General features: G+C 53.3%; 1 protein-coding gene across 1 annotated transcript in view; it reads left to right on the top strand.

The window, feature by feature from the left end:
* The first annotated feature begins 664 nt into the window (after window positions 1–664).
* Window positions 665–12,731, top strand: part of C1QTNF6 (C1q and TNF related 6) — a 91,047-nt gene continuing 78,980 nt past the window's right edge. The window contains exon 1 of the mRNA XM_069653015.1: window positions 665–790. The gene's annotated coding sequence lies outside the window, so the exon portion shown is untranslated. The remainder of the gene's footprint in view (window positions 791–12,731) is intronic.

Genomic DNA, 12,731 nt, shown 5'->3' with positions numbered 1-12,731 from the left:
AACACACACAGGCTTACTTACCTGTGACCTCTACCTCCAGGGCCGCGGCCCAACGCTATATCAAACTGCATCAAAGCCTAGGACGTCCAGTCCCACTGGGCCCAATCTCAAATGGCCTTCAAGAGGGTTGCCTATGTCACCTGATGCTGTTAAACGAAGACAGCCACTGTCTCCTGCATTCTCGGGGACCTGGGGTCGCTGGGGCAGCTTCTGTAATAGCGTCTGTGACCGCACTGCATTGTGTACGGTCTGTGGCGTGTTTGTTATCGCACGCTACTATGTGTTACGCGCAGCATTATGCTAGGTGAGAGAAGCGGTTGTGTGGAATATCTTTTGCTTAGGTTTGAAATAAAAATTCGTCGCTTTCTTCGATGTCTCGTGCACGAGTTTTGTCAGAGTGTCTGGTATTCTTGGCTGGGTTGTGATAGGCAGTTTCGTTATTCACTGCTACTCGACTCTGCGCTATTGTATCCCATATGCTACCCGCGTCTGTGCTGCGCGCACCCTGTTGCATTCGTCTGTGCTACGCCATCGCCGCTGCAACCTGGCGCGGCGAGCAGGAATGCACCCCGTGCTGGCGGACCCTTCGGGCGCTGCGGCGAGGATGGGGGCTGTGGGGGAGAGAGTGGTAGTGGTACGCCAGAGGGGGGGATGGGCGGCAGGCCGGGGATCCCGCTCTGCAGCTGGAGCACATCTGTCTCCAATCCTGGGAGCCCTGCAGCGGATAACGCGGAGCAGAGGAGCAGGACCTTGCATGTAGGCGGGCAGCAGTCCTGGGGCAGGCGGAGAGGTAAGGAGCTTGCCGACCTCCCAGCACCTCCAAATGTCCAGGGTCGGGATGGGGGGGTATGGGGAAGGAGATGGGGGTTGCCCATTGCTTCAGACGTCACCATAAACTGCGAAACTAATGGACACCCCCGAAAGGAGAGGCAGCAGGGGTCAGTAGTAGGTGGTCAAGACAGTGCAGTGTCAAGAGGTGGGAGATAAGGGGGGAGGGTGGGGCAGAGGGAACGGGGGCACAAAGGGGTGATAGGCGATGGGTAGAGAAGTGGAAAAGGAGCGAAAAATAGAAAGTGCGGCTCTGAGAGTTTGAAACAGCGCAGACACAAGGCAGAAAGAGACAGGACAACTTCTGCAGAGAGGTGGGCGACTGTGGGATCAGAGGGGGCCACGGAAAGGGGAGAACGAACGGGACGCAGGGGGAAAAGGAAAGTGAGAAGAAAGAGTGAAAGAAAGACTGTGCAGCGGTGCAAGAGGTGGGGGTCAGGTGTTGGGGGGGGGGGTGGCGAGGTAGAAGTAGCTTGAAGTGGATGGCGCTTGAGTTCACTGCACTCGCCTGCGGTCAGATTACAGAAAAGTTGCCCCGGTGCGAAAGTGCACCTTTGCACGGTATTAGCACTATTGTTTCAATGCAGTTTGGCCTGTATGCTGATATACGGGTTGGTATTAACACTAGGGGAATTGTGCAAAAATGCATTGGAAGCATTTGTGTTTTTTAAACTACGGTTTTGTGGTGCTAAGCATGGGCAGAGGCGTTGCTAGGGGGGGCTAATGGGGCTATAGCCCCGGATCTTTTGGTTGTAGCCCCGGATGGAAGCTCAGGTACTACAACCAAAATGCTAGCTAGCCCAGAGTCCCACCAGTCCCGACATTAGCTTAGCCCCTGATCTTTTCCAGACCTAGCAACACCCCTGAGCATGGGCGTAATTTTAGGGGGGGGGTGCAAGGGTGCCCCTCAACTTTTGTGTCACACTCACTTGGCATGGGTCCCTTTGAGGTTTCCTGGTAATAAATCTGTGATGTATATAACGCTTCCTGCGCGATTCCTCACACATCTAAGGAGTGTTGTTAGTCACTGGTAAAAGATGGAGCGCTGCGTTGGGCCTCCAGGAGTATCGTACCGCGCCCCCAGGTGAGCGCATCGCGATTCAGAATAAGGCAGCTGCAGGGCACATCATACCGGCGCGACACGTCGCCTGTAACGCTGGCCGCACATTCCGCGGGCTCCAGCGCTGAGGCCTCGCTTTCGCCTCTCTATTGACATCCCCAAGCTGCCACGTGCCACTATTTCCTGAGGGGGGGGGCTGCTGGGTGGCCGCCCCGTCCCCTTAAACGCCTTGTAAACTTCAAGTGCCATTATCCTCGCTCGACATGAACCGCAGGCGCGTGGACGTCTGCCAGGAGGAGGCCGAGGCCAAGAACGCATCTGGGGGGAGAGCTGGAGAGCGCGAGAGGGATAGAGGGAGGCGAGAACGAATGGGGGATAAGGAAAGGGAAGCAGAGAGAAGTGCGGGGGAGGTTGGGAAACAGAGGGAGCGCGACAACGGGAGGGTCTGAGGTGAAGGAAGGGATGGACGTGCTCAAGGAAGGAGCGTGCAAAGGGACCCGGATACAAGGAAGCCAGGAGGAAGGGGGGAATGAGAGGGTACGTAGGAAGATGGAAATGGAGAGAAATGTGGGGCTAGAAGAGGGAACTATGGAAGGCGAGAGGAACACTAACGAGAAAGTTAGAGAGGGTCAGGATCAGGGGCGTTTCTAGGTCTGGAAAAGATCTGGGGCTACGCTAATGTTGGGACTGTTGGGACTGGAGGCTGGCTAGCCTTTTTGTTTGTAACCCCCAAGCTTCTATCCGGGGCAACAACCAAAAGACTCGGGGCTATAGCACCCTCAGCCACCCCCTAGCAACGCTCTGGTCAGGATGTTTTCTCTTGCTGTGCCAGGCCTGGTCAATCGAGGCGGCTCCATTCACTACAAGGAACCAAGGCCTCTGCGCCTATAGGCCGCCGCTTAGGGCGACACATTGAAAACAAAATGCAGTGGCCAGAAGGGCTTGAATCACTTATAGCCAGGGGCATTTCTCGGGGCATCCTTCCATGCCATCGTATCTAAGCCACCCTTGGTTCTGCCACCAGTGTGGGCATCCTGCTGGAACTGCTACCCGACAAGGCCTAAACAGGGCAGGGGGGTTGGGGGGGAGGGGTGTTCTGGTCCAGTACAGGGGGCGGGGGGGGTCGTGGCCAAGCAAATCGGACATGCCTGCGCCATGTGGCAGGACACAGACTCTCTTGTCTGTAGCTGGCCGCTTTCTCTAATGGTGCACATGTGCTCAAAAGTGATGCTATGGAAGACTTCCAGAGCAATGGCGGAGCCAATGGTTCATGTCAAAGACTCTGCAGCTATCGCCTTTTTATTTTACTTGGCTCTCCCCTCCAAAATTACATATTTCTTCCACCGATGCTCCAGCAGGCAATCCCCCAAAATAGATACTTTGAAAGTCATTGGTAAGGTTTCTCAATAGGCTGGTGCCCCTACTAGAGAGGTCTGTCTTCAAGCCGCAGGGCATACACATGTATCTTGGATGAGCCAGGAAAGCATTTTGTCCTTTTGACCCTGATGAAATGTGTACCATTAAGATAGCTCGTTGACTTCTGTCTTGGGAGTGAGGTGGCAGTGGGGGCACCCGCAGGTCTTGGATGGCGAAAGAGGGAGTAGAAAACGGAGTGGCATGTGGCAGGCACCCCTGTGACCAAGACAAGTGCCCCACCCAAGTGCCCTGCTCATGTTGGGTAGCAAGTGGAGACTACAGAGCGCAGGCCCTATGCCAAGGGCTGGGCAGGTAAAGCAAATCCTGCTGGAGGACTTTCTGACAGAGTTCAACGGAGGATAGCACAGGGGCAACACACTGCTCTTGGAAACAAGACCACGCAGAGCAACAGTGGTTCGAAATCCTGGATTTGCGCTTAGAAACCAAACTCAGGTATGGTATTAGGCGTGCCATAAAACACCAATTCAATCAAATCACTGTCGCCAATTCCTGGATGTCTTCCCCCAATATTTTACTCCAATGTCATTTTTCCATAGATGATGCCCACTGTCTGGGGGTATTTGCGCCCACTGCAGGGCACTTCCCCACTTTCCTCATAATGACATAGATCCAAGGACAACCCTACTGGAATGTCTACATGGCAACACCAGATACGATTCTTTAAATGTTTTGTTAAGTTGAAAAGCTTTTCTATTGTAGCTGTCAACACCATAATGGTCTTAAGTGCCAAACCTTTTCGCGAGAGTAGCCGGGGTGAGCGTGACCATGGTCTGTGGTAGAAGGGAAATAGGGAAAGAGTGACAGAATAAGAGAATTAGAAGTAGGATAAGAACAAACAGGCAAATAGAAAGGTAGGAGGGGGCTGAAGAGGAAGGAGCATGACTGTGGTAGTAGGGGTGCATGTGTAATCATTTGAAGTGGATTAAACGGCTGACGGCCGGAAGGAAATGGAGTACAAACTGCCTCTGAAGCCAAGCACTTTTTTGCGAGGTCAGTTTCCAGTGCAGGGATTTCTTGGTACTAGAATTACCCTATGGTTGTATGACTGACTCGAAGGGTGCTCATGCATGCCTTGGAAGCATTCAGGCATCTTCACAAGGACGTTTATATTATCCCTTCCAGTAAATCAGGCAGATAATCCGGTGGTGCAAGCCACCTGACAGAAATGCCAGAAGCAAGAGTTGGCAGAGTAGTAATGTGGAAATGGCAAATGGGGAAGAGGGAAAGGAAGATGGACAATCTCGATACTCCAAGAGCCATACGTGTTTGGCAAGTTGATGAGATTGACTGATCTCCTTGATGAGCCTTGATCCTCCCGGAGTGGATCCCTGCTTCTATCATTCCAATACATGACTACTCCTCATTTGAACGCCTGGTCTGAAAGCTATCTCTCATGGCCTCTCTCTCCATATGGCCACTCTCTATAGGCCACCGGGCCAGGCCGCCCCTTTCATGTCTGAGTGGGCTGACCTCCTGTCCTCCCTCTTAGCCTCTACCTCTCAACTTCTCCTCGGAGTCCTGAACATCCACCTGGATTCTACTTGCCCTTCTTCTGGACTCTTTCGCAACCTCTGCAACCCTCTCTCTCTCTCTCTCTCTCTCTCTCTCTCTCTCTCTTCTTCCATCTGATCCGACTCACTCTACAGGGCACACCCTGGATGTTAGGATTTTCTCAGACCTCCCCTTCTCTAACCCTCTCACCACTCCTCTTTATTGGAGTGATAATTTTCTCCTTTCTTCCCACCTCTCTCTCTTACCTGCATGTCAAGCTGACTCCAGCGCTGCCACCTACCTTCTCGGTCATCTGACCAACGAAGCGTGTGTCAGTTGAGGCTTTCGCCGCTACGTTCTCTCCTCCTTCTGCACCTTTGGCTGACTCACACCCAGACACAGCCCTCTCTAACCTTCATCTTTCTATCTCTAACACTCTTGATGTCCTTGCCCCTGTCATGATGATCGCTTGAAGCCCAAATCCAAGTGCAACTCTTGGTATGACTCTGACCTCGTCACCATTAAATGCAAGTGTAGGGTGGCAGAGAGGAAGTGGAGAGCATCGGGCGTATCCTCTGACAAACTGGCTTGCCACCTGCTCCAAAGGCAATACAGACTCTCTGTCCTTGCCAAGAAGAGAGCCCACATCCAAGCCTGTGTCTCTGCAGCATCTAACAACTCAGTCAAACTCTTGACTGCAAGGAGCTGGCCAACCCTGCTGCAGTCTCTACCTCTCCTGTTCCCTCGCAGGACCCCTGCACAGTCTAGGCTTCTCATTTCAACACTAAAACCCTGGACATCCAGTCCACCCTCTCTTCTACCTCCTCCTCCTCCTCCACTCCTGGCCTGTCTGTGGCTGTCCCTCCTCCTCCCTTCTCTTCCTTTCCCTTGTTCACCCCAGACAATGATTTCAGACAAATCCAATCTATGAAAGTCTTGTCACAGCAGGTTCTCCCCTGCTCTACCAGAACCATCAAGGACCACATCGATACCCTGGCTCCAGCCTTGGTGGATTTCTGCAATCCTTCCTTTGCAACTGGAACCCTCCCATCCCCCTTAAGCACTCCCTTGTGCAGTGCCTTCTTAAGAAGCCCTCTGCCGAACCTTCCTCTCCGGGTAACTAACGCCCGATCTCCATCACTCCTTCACTCCTGTCCTGGGCAAACTCTTGAACCCAGCTTAATCTTCACACTGAATCTGTTGGTTGTCTCCACGACCACCAGTCTGGCTTCAGAGCTGTCAGAAGCATGGAAACTGCTCTCTAACCTTGACTATAACCATCCTTCTTTCCCTTATTTTTTTCTATCTCTCTTCTGCTTTTGATACAGTCAACCATGCCATCCTGTTCAATCGCTTCCATGATAACCCTGGTATCACTGATCAGGCCCTGGCCTGGCTGACCTCCTTTCTCACTGATCGACCCTCTCAGACCCAAATTAGGTCTTTCCTGTCTTCTCTACCTGTGGTGTCCCCCAGGGGTCTAACCTTTCTCCCTGGCTCTTCAACCAGTACCTGGCACCTCTTGCCCACCGCATCACCACTTTCTGCTCCAACAGTGTTATGCGGATGATACGAGCTCTCTTTGAGGCTCCCTTCAGCCACTTCTTCTCCTTCTCTTATACCAATCTGGCTAGCACAATTCAGGAATGGTGCGCCCCGAATGATCTTTGCCTTAATGCCAATAAGACCAAGATCCTCCTCATCGGAACACCAGCTCCCTCCTTTCCTCTCTCTCTCTGGCCACCCACTCTGGGCCCTCTTCCTGCTCCTACCTGTGAGGCTAAGAACCTTGGGGTCATCTTCGACTCCATCCTCTCCCCTCCTCACATCTCTAAGAAGTCAAACTATCAACTGCACCTCCTCCCTTCTCTTCCTTTCCCTTGTTCACCCCAGACAATGTTTTTAGACAAGTCCGATCTATGAAAGTCTCGTCAAAGCAGGTTCTCCCCTGCTCATCCAGAAAATTCAAGGACCACATTGACACCCCGGTTCCAGCCTTGATGGATTTCCGCAATCACCCCTTTGCCACTGGAACCCTCCCCTCCCCCTTAAGCTTCCTTTGTGCACCCCCTCTTAAGAAGCCCTCTGCCGATCCTTCCTCTCCAGCTGACCATCGCCCAATCTCCATCACTCCTTTCCTGTGCAAACTCTTGAAAATCTGGCCGTCCCCCAGCTTCATCTTCACACTGAATCTGTTGGTTGTCTCCACGACCACTAGTCTTGCTTCAGAACTGCCAGAAGAATGGAAACTGCTCTCTAACCTTGACTCTAACCTTCCTTCTGTCCTCATTCTTCTCTATCTCTCTTCTGCTTTTGATACGGTCAACGATGCCATCCTGCTCAATCGCCTCCATGATAACCTGGGTTCACTGATCAGGCCCTGGGCTGGCTGACCTCCTTTCTCATTCATCAACCGTCTCAGGTCCAACTGGGGACTTTCCTCTCTTCTACCTCTCTCTCTCTAGCTGTGGTGTCCCTCAGGGGTCTAACCTTACTCACTGGCTCTTCAACCACTACCCGGTACCTCTTGACCACCGCATCACCACTTTCTACTCCAACTTTCAGTGTTATGCGGATGACACCAAGCTCTCTTTCAGGCTCCTTTCAGCCGCTCCTTTTCCTTCTCTTAAACCAGTCTGTCTAGCTGCAATTTAGGAATGGTGTGCCGCCAGTGATCTCTGCCTTAATGCCAGTAAGACCTAGATCCTCCTCATCAGAACACCAGCTCCCTGCTTTCCTCTCTCTCTCTGGCTGCCCACTCTGGGCCCTCTTCCTGCTCCTACCTGTGAGGCTAAGAACCTTGGGGTCATCTTCGACTCCACCCTCTCCTTCGCTCCTCACATCTCTGACGTCTCTAAGAAGTCAAACTATCAGCTGCACCTCCTCAGAGGTATGCTTCCTTTCCTCACTTTCCCCAGAAGCTCACTGTCTCCAGAGCTCTGGTCCTCTCTAGGTGGAACTACTGCAACAGCCTCGTTCTAAATCTTCCTGCTGCTACTCTCTGGCCTCTACAATTTATGCAGAACAGGACTGCAAGACTTGTCCCTGGCCTAAAGTCCAGGCATCGTATCTCTCCAGCCCTGAAATTTCTTCACTGAATCCCTGTGGTGGCAAGGATCAAGTTCAATACCCTTTTCATCGCCAAAGGGCTTTCTGGGGCCTGAGACCACATTACCTCCACCACTCTCTCCCTCAATATATCCCTTCTCAAGCCCTCCACTCATCCACCTCCAACTATCTGAGGGTCAGTCGCTTTTCCAAGCAGAGGGTTCCATTTTGACACAATAGTAGCTTACCAACTTATCTATTTTATGTTTCTCTCGTTGGGCAGACCAAGGGAGGTGGCACAGTAGGAGCAGATCTGTTGCAACGTGACCTTTCAGTTCCAGTAGCTCAACCTGCCTAACCAGGTAGGTAGCCAAATAAGGTCCTATTGAGTTCTGAGAAGTTGGTGTCACCAGGTCCCTCAATTGGAACGGTCACAATTACAAAGCCATTGCAAACGCTTAGGCTAAGTCATACTTTCTTCCTAGTGCACTGCCAGCTTGTGAGCCTGCTTATCCTCATGTAAAAATGTGAAAGTGTTAAGCTCTGCGTACAGTCAGATGTGCTTAATGAGCCCACTCTTTCCATTTTTGATATGTCTGCCAAAGCGTTGCTCGCAGTGTGCCTCGCCCGCTCTCCGGCAGTCAATTTCAAGCTTTCCCCTGCAAGACACACATGGTTGCAGCATGCCCCGCCTGCAACAAGTAACCGCTCTGCCTGGGTTCAGCTGTGGTCGCTTTCCTCCTCTGCCATGCTGGGCTGGGTTCTTCGCCCCGCTTCCCCTCTTCCCGGACCTTCTCTGCAGCTCCCCTAAAAATCCTCTGCCACCCTCTGGTCTGCTGGGGGCCTCCAGCAGCTCCGCTCCTACTTACACTGGGCTCCAGTGGTGGAAGACCCATGCACATAAGCCTAGAGGGGGCCTTGAAGTTAGGAAGTGCCTCCTTCCCCCACAACAAAGAGGGAGGCGAGGGGCGGCAGGAAACCAAAAGGCCCATCTCCCCTTCACACAAATGTGATGGGGACCTCCTTGCAATGACGGCAACCTTCCCGATCTTTGCGCTGCCTTTCCTTTCAAGTGGCGACTCCCCGTTCAGCCCGTTTCACCTTCTGTGGATCAAATGCGCGTCACGGCTCCCTCGACTTCGCGGCCCGCTTCTGTCGGATCCTTCACTCAGAGTACGCCGGCCGAACCTTCCACACCGACCTCTGGCTTCAGCCTCGTATTCCCTCGCTGCAGCTCCTCCACTTCACTCGGCGTCCTTCGCTGCACGGCTTCGTAGGTAAGTGAAACTCTGGCTGACTGCAATGAAAAACGACCTGAACCAAAAGGAAAAAGACAAAAACCGTAAACCTGCAAGAGTGAACTCTTTCTTTCCTCTTATCCAGGTCCTAGGAGCTTGCCCCAGAGAGGTGCGCTCCTTACCTGGTTTGTCAGGCCTCTCCTTTCCTGGGGTTACTTATACCCCTGAGCCCTTTTGTTCTGCCCTTGGGGGCCGGGCTTACCCAGGCCCCCTGCTGTTACTTCTCGCACCTTTCCCAGGTGCCATTTCCTGCCCTTCCTGCTCCTTTTGTGCTGAGGGGCGCCATTTGGACGCCCCTCCCTACCGCTTACGTGCCATTTCCCCCCCACCCCGCGCCTAAACTCCCAGGGCCTCTATCGTCCTATCGTCCCGTATTTCATAGGGTCTTGGGCCTGGGGCAGAGGGCCTGCAACATCAGTGGAGTCATTAGACACCAGGGTGCCCTAGCCGGGAACAAGGCAGGTGACAAATACCTGCAGAATGGTTCTGGCATCCAGGCGGCAAAAACTAAAGGTCGGCCACTCTGGGCAGTGTGGGGGGTGGGGGAGGGGGGCGCGCCAAGTAAGACAATGAGATGCTAATTTGCCCCAGGCCAGTTTTAGCCCATAAGATGAGGTGTAACTGTGGCACAAGCCATACACAATCTGCACAAAAGAAACCCGCCTTTCCCACCCAAACACAAAGACTAAAAGGGGCAATCAGCAAGCCGCAAAATACACAATCACAAGTAAGGAGATGGGCAAGGAAGAGCACAGCAGAACGCTGGGCTGATTATCGGATAAAAGTAGGTCTTGACATAAAAGAGAAGAGCACAGAAGGAACGCTGGGCAAGGTTTGTCGTAAACTGCTAAAGGGCGGAATGGATCAGCCTCGAGTTGGCCATACAATGGAGCAAGGCCCCCGCTCACCTGATCCCTGGTCCCCCAAAACACTTTCTTTCTGTTTGTGATATGTATCTTGGTTATGAGTAATATAGCTTGCGGCCTAATCTTTTCCACCTTACCTGGTTTCCAGTTGCGATTATTCCAAGTCATGTTATGTCAGGAGTGGGATGGATTGGTCACTAACTACACCTACCTGCTCTTTATTTTACTTCCCCGCACTCTGCACTTCCAGGCTTATGCTGGCGGTTTGTTCCCCCGTACGTCCCGCTGGGAAACCTTCCTGATTGTGCACACTGGCCCCACCGGGTGGCTTCCAGGTAAGTCGCCGCAAGCGAACGAATTTTGCCAATGAGGCACGAGAGTCTGCTTGCAATAAAAACAAACAGCTCCCTTCCTTTCCTTCTAGCAAGCTTGCCCGAACTGCTTTTATGCTGTGCTTACCATCTTCCTGGGAGCCCTATTTATTCCACTTCCTTGCCCTTGTTATGTTTCTTGTAATTTTCGCACCTTTCTTTGGTGTTTCTTCCTGGACACCTTTCTGTTGTCACGTTGCCATGGCAACCTCTTGGTGACTGCGCCTGTTGGCTGCCTTCCCCCTGGGAGTGCCCCTCTTCCTACCCCCCTGCCCCCAGCCTTCTGACTTCCCCCCCCTATGGGACGGTCAGGGGCCTTTGGCCCTAGCTGGATGGCACCCCCGCCTTCTATCTCCCCCCCCCTATGGGACGGTCAGGGGCCTTTGGCCCTAGCTGGATGGCACCCCCGCCTTCTATCTTCCCCCCCCTATGGGACGGTCAGGGGCCTTTGGCCCTAGCTGGATGGCACCCCCGCCTTCTATCTTCCCCCCCCTATGGGACGGTCAGGGGCCTTTGGCCCTAGCTGGATGGCACCCCTGCCTTCTATCTTCCCCCCCCTATGGGACGGTCAGGGGCCTTTGGCCCTAGCTGGATGGCACCCCCGCCTTCTATCTTCCCCCCCCTATGGGACGGTCAGGGGCCTTTGGCCCTAGCTGGATGGCACCCCCGCCTTCTATCTTCCCCCCCCTATGGGACGGTCAGGGGCCTTTGGCCCTAGCTGGATGGCACCCCCGCCTTCTATCTTCCCCCCCCTATGGGACGGTCAGGGGCCTTTGGCCCTAGCTGGATGGCACCCCTGCCTTCTATCTTCCCCCCCCTATGGGACGGTCAGGGGCCTTTGGCCCTAGCTGGATGGCACCCCCGCCTTCTATCTTCCCCCCCCTATGGGACGGTCAGGGGCCTTTGGCCCTAGCTGGATGGCACCCCCGCCTTCTATCTTCCCCCCCCTATGGGACGGTCAGGGGCCTTTGGCCCTAGCTGGATGGCACCCCCGCCTTCTATCTCCCCCCCCCTATGGGACGGTCAGGGGCCTTTGGCCCTAGCTGGATGGCACCCCCGCCGACTAGCTGGGGTTTATAAGAAAGCAGGTGAGAAGAAATTCCCTGATGCCCATTGCTAGGGGTGAGCTGCCCTGCTGTGGTTAGGCTAGTGAGCACATGTATTGCTTATACAGTAGCTTTGCCCCCCAGCCCTGCTGCCGTCACCTCCGATGTTGATCAAATTCAAAACAAGTGTGTTGCATAACTGGCTTGAGTCCAACCCAATGGGAGCCTGGCCGCCCTTCAGTAACTTAGTTAGTTGGTCGACACTAAGCAACGAGTAAGGAGTAAGTGTCCCCTGCCTTGTGACCACACCTACAAATCATATCTTGTCACTAGCGCTGGATAAGCAAGTACCTTCCTTTGCATTCGCTCTCAGTGAGACCAAGCGTCCTTGCCACTCTGGCCTGCCTTTCACATCTTCTACAGTCCACTTCTCTACAGAGCCACATGTTTTCCCCACAGGACATTTTTGCCAAAAGCCTATTTCCTGGGTCAGACTTTGGCCTACCAGGGAAGGACTTCACTGTGTCTACTCTGCCCCCCTGCCTCTTCTCTGATGCAGTGGACATCCCCTTAACCCTTCGAGGCTTGCCACCCCATTCCCCCACTCAACCGCTCGTCAATCCCAGCACTCGTGCCAGGCCTGCTCATGCCCGCCACACGCCCTCCCTCTCACTGCCTTGCCCCCAGCCGCCCCTTACCCCTTCAGCCCACCTCTGCCTCTGCTGCTGCTTTTGGATCTCCCTGAGGCATGTGCGTATTCACGCTTGCACTAATCCGGACAGGCTGCCGCCGCTCAGGAAAAGGCGGCCTGTCAGGAATGAGCGTTTGGCAGACGTGCGATGAACGCATCCTTCCTAGGCAGTTCCACTTCTTTAGCTCTAGTGGCCCCAAAAAACAAATAAAAAAGGCGCATTTGTATAACACCGCTACAAAAGGCCCCCTTAAGACTTCCTATAAACTACATAAAAGTCTGGTATGCAGGGATGTCATTTCCCCAAAATGCCAGGGGTAGTGGAAGTGACATCACACGACACTTGACCTCTGATGACATCACAGGAAGTGATGCCTAACAAAAAGCTGGATGGGCTCACTCACCCAGCTAAGGCCAGTGCTCTCACAATGCTCACATCGAGCTTATACTTGATTCCATGCAAGTTCCTTCAGGTTCACTCATTCCATTTATCATGCAACCATTTTCTATAGTCAAAAAACAAGTGATTCTTGTGTTTCCTTAGTTACAAAAATGAATTCTATGTATTCATCATGGGTCCTTTGATTAGAAGTTA

Source organism: Ambystoma mexicanum, chromosome 3q, assembly GCF_040938575.1.
Source record: "Ambystoma mexicanum isolate Mex_15411 chromosome 3q, UKY_AmexF1_1, whole genome shotgun sequence".
Lineage (NCBI taxonomy): Eukaryota > Metazoa > Chordata > Amphibia > Caudata > Ambystomatidae > Ambystoma > Ambystoma mexicanum.
The sequence above is the reverse complement of the archived record's forward strand: the minus strand, read 5'-3'. Positions and strand labels throughout refer to the sequence as shown.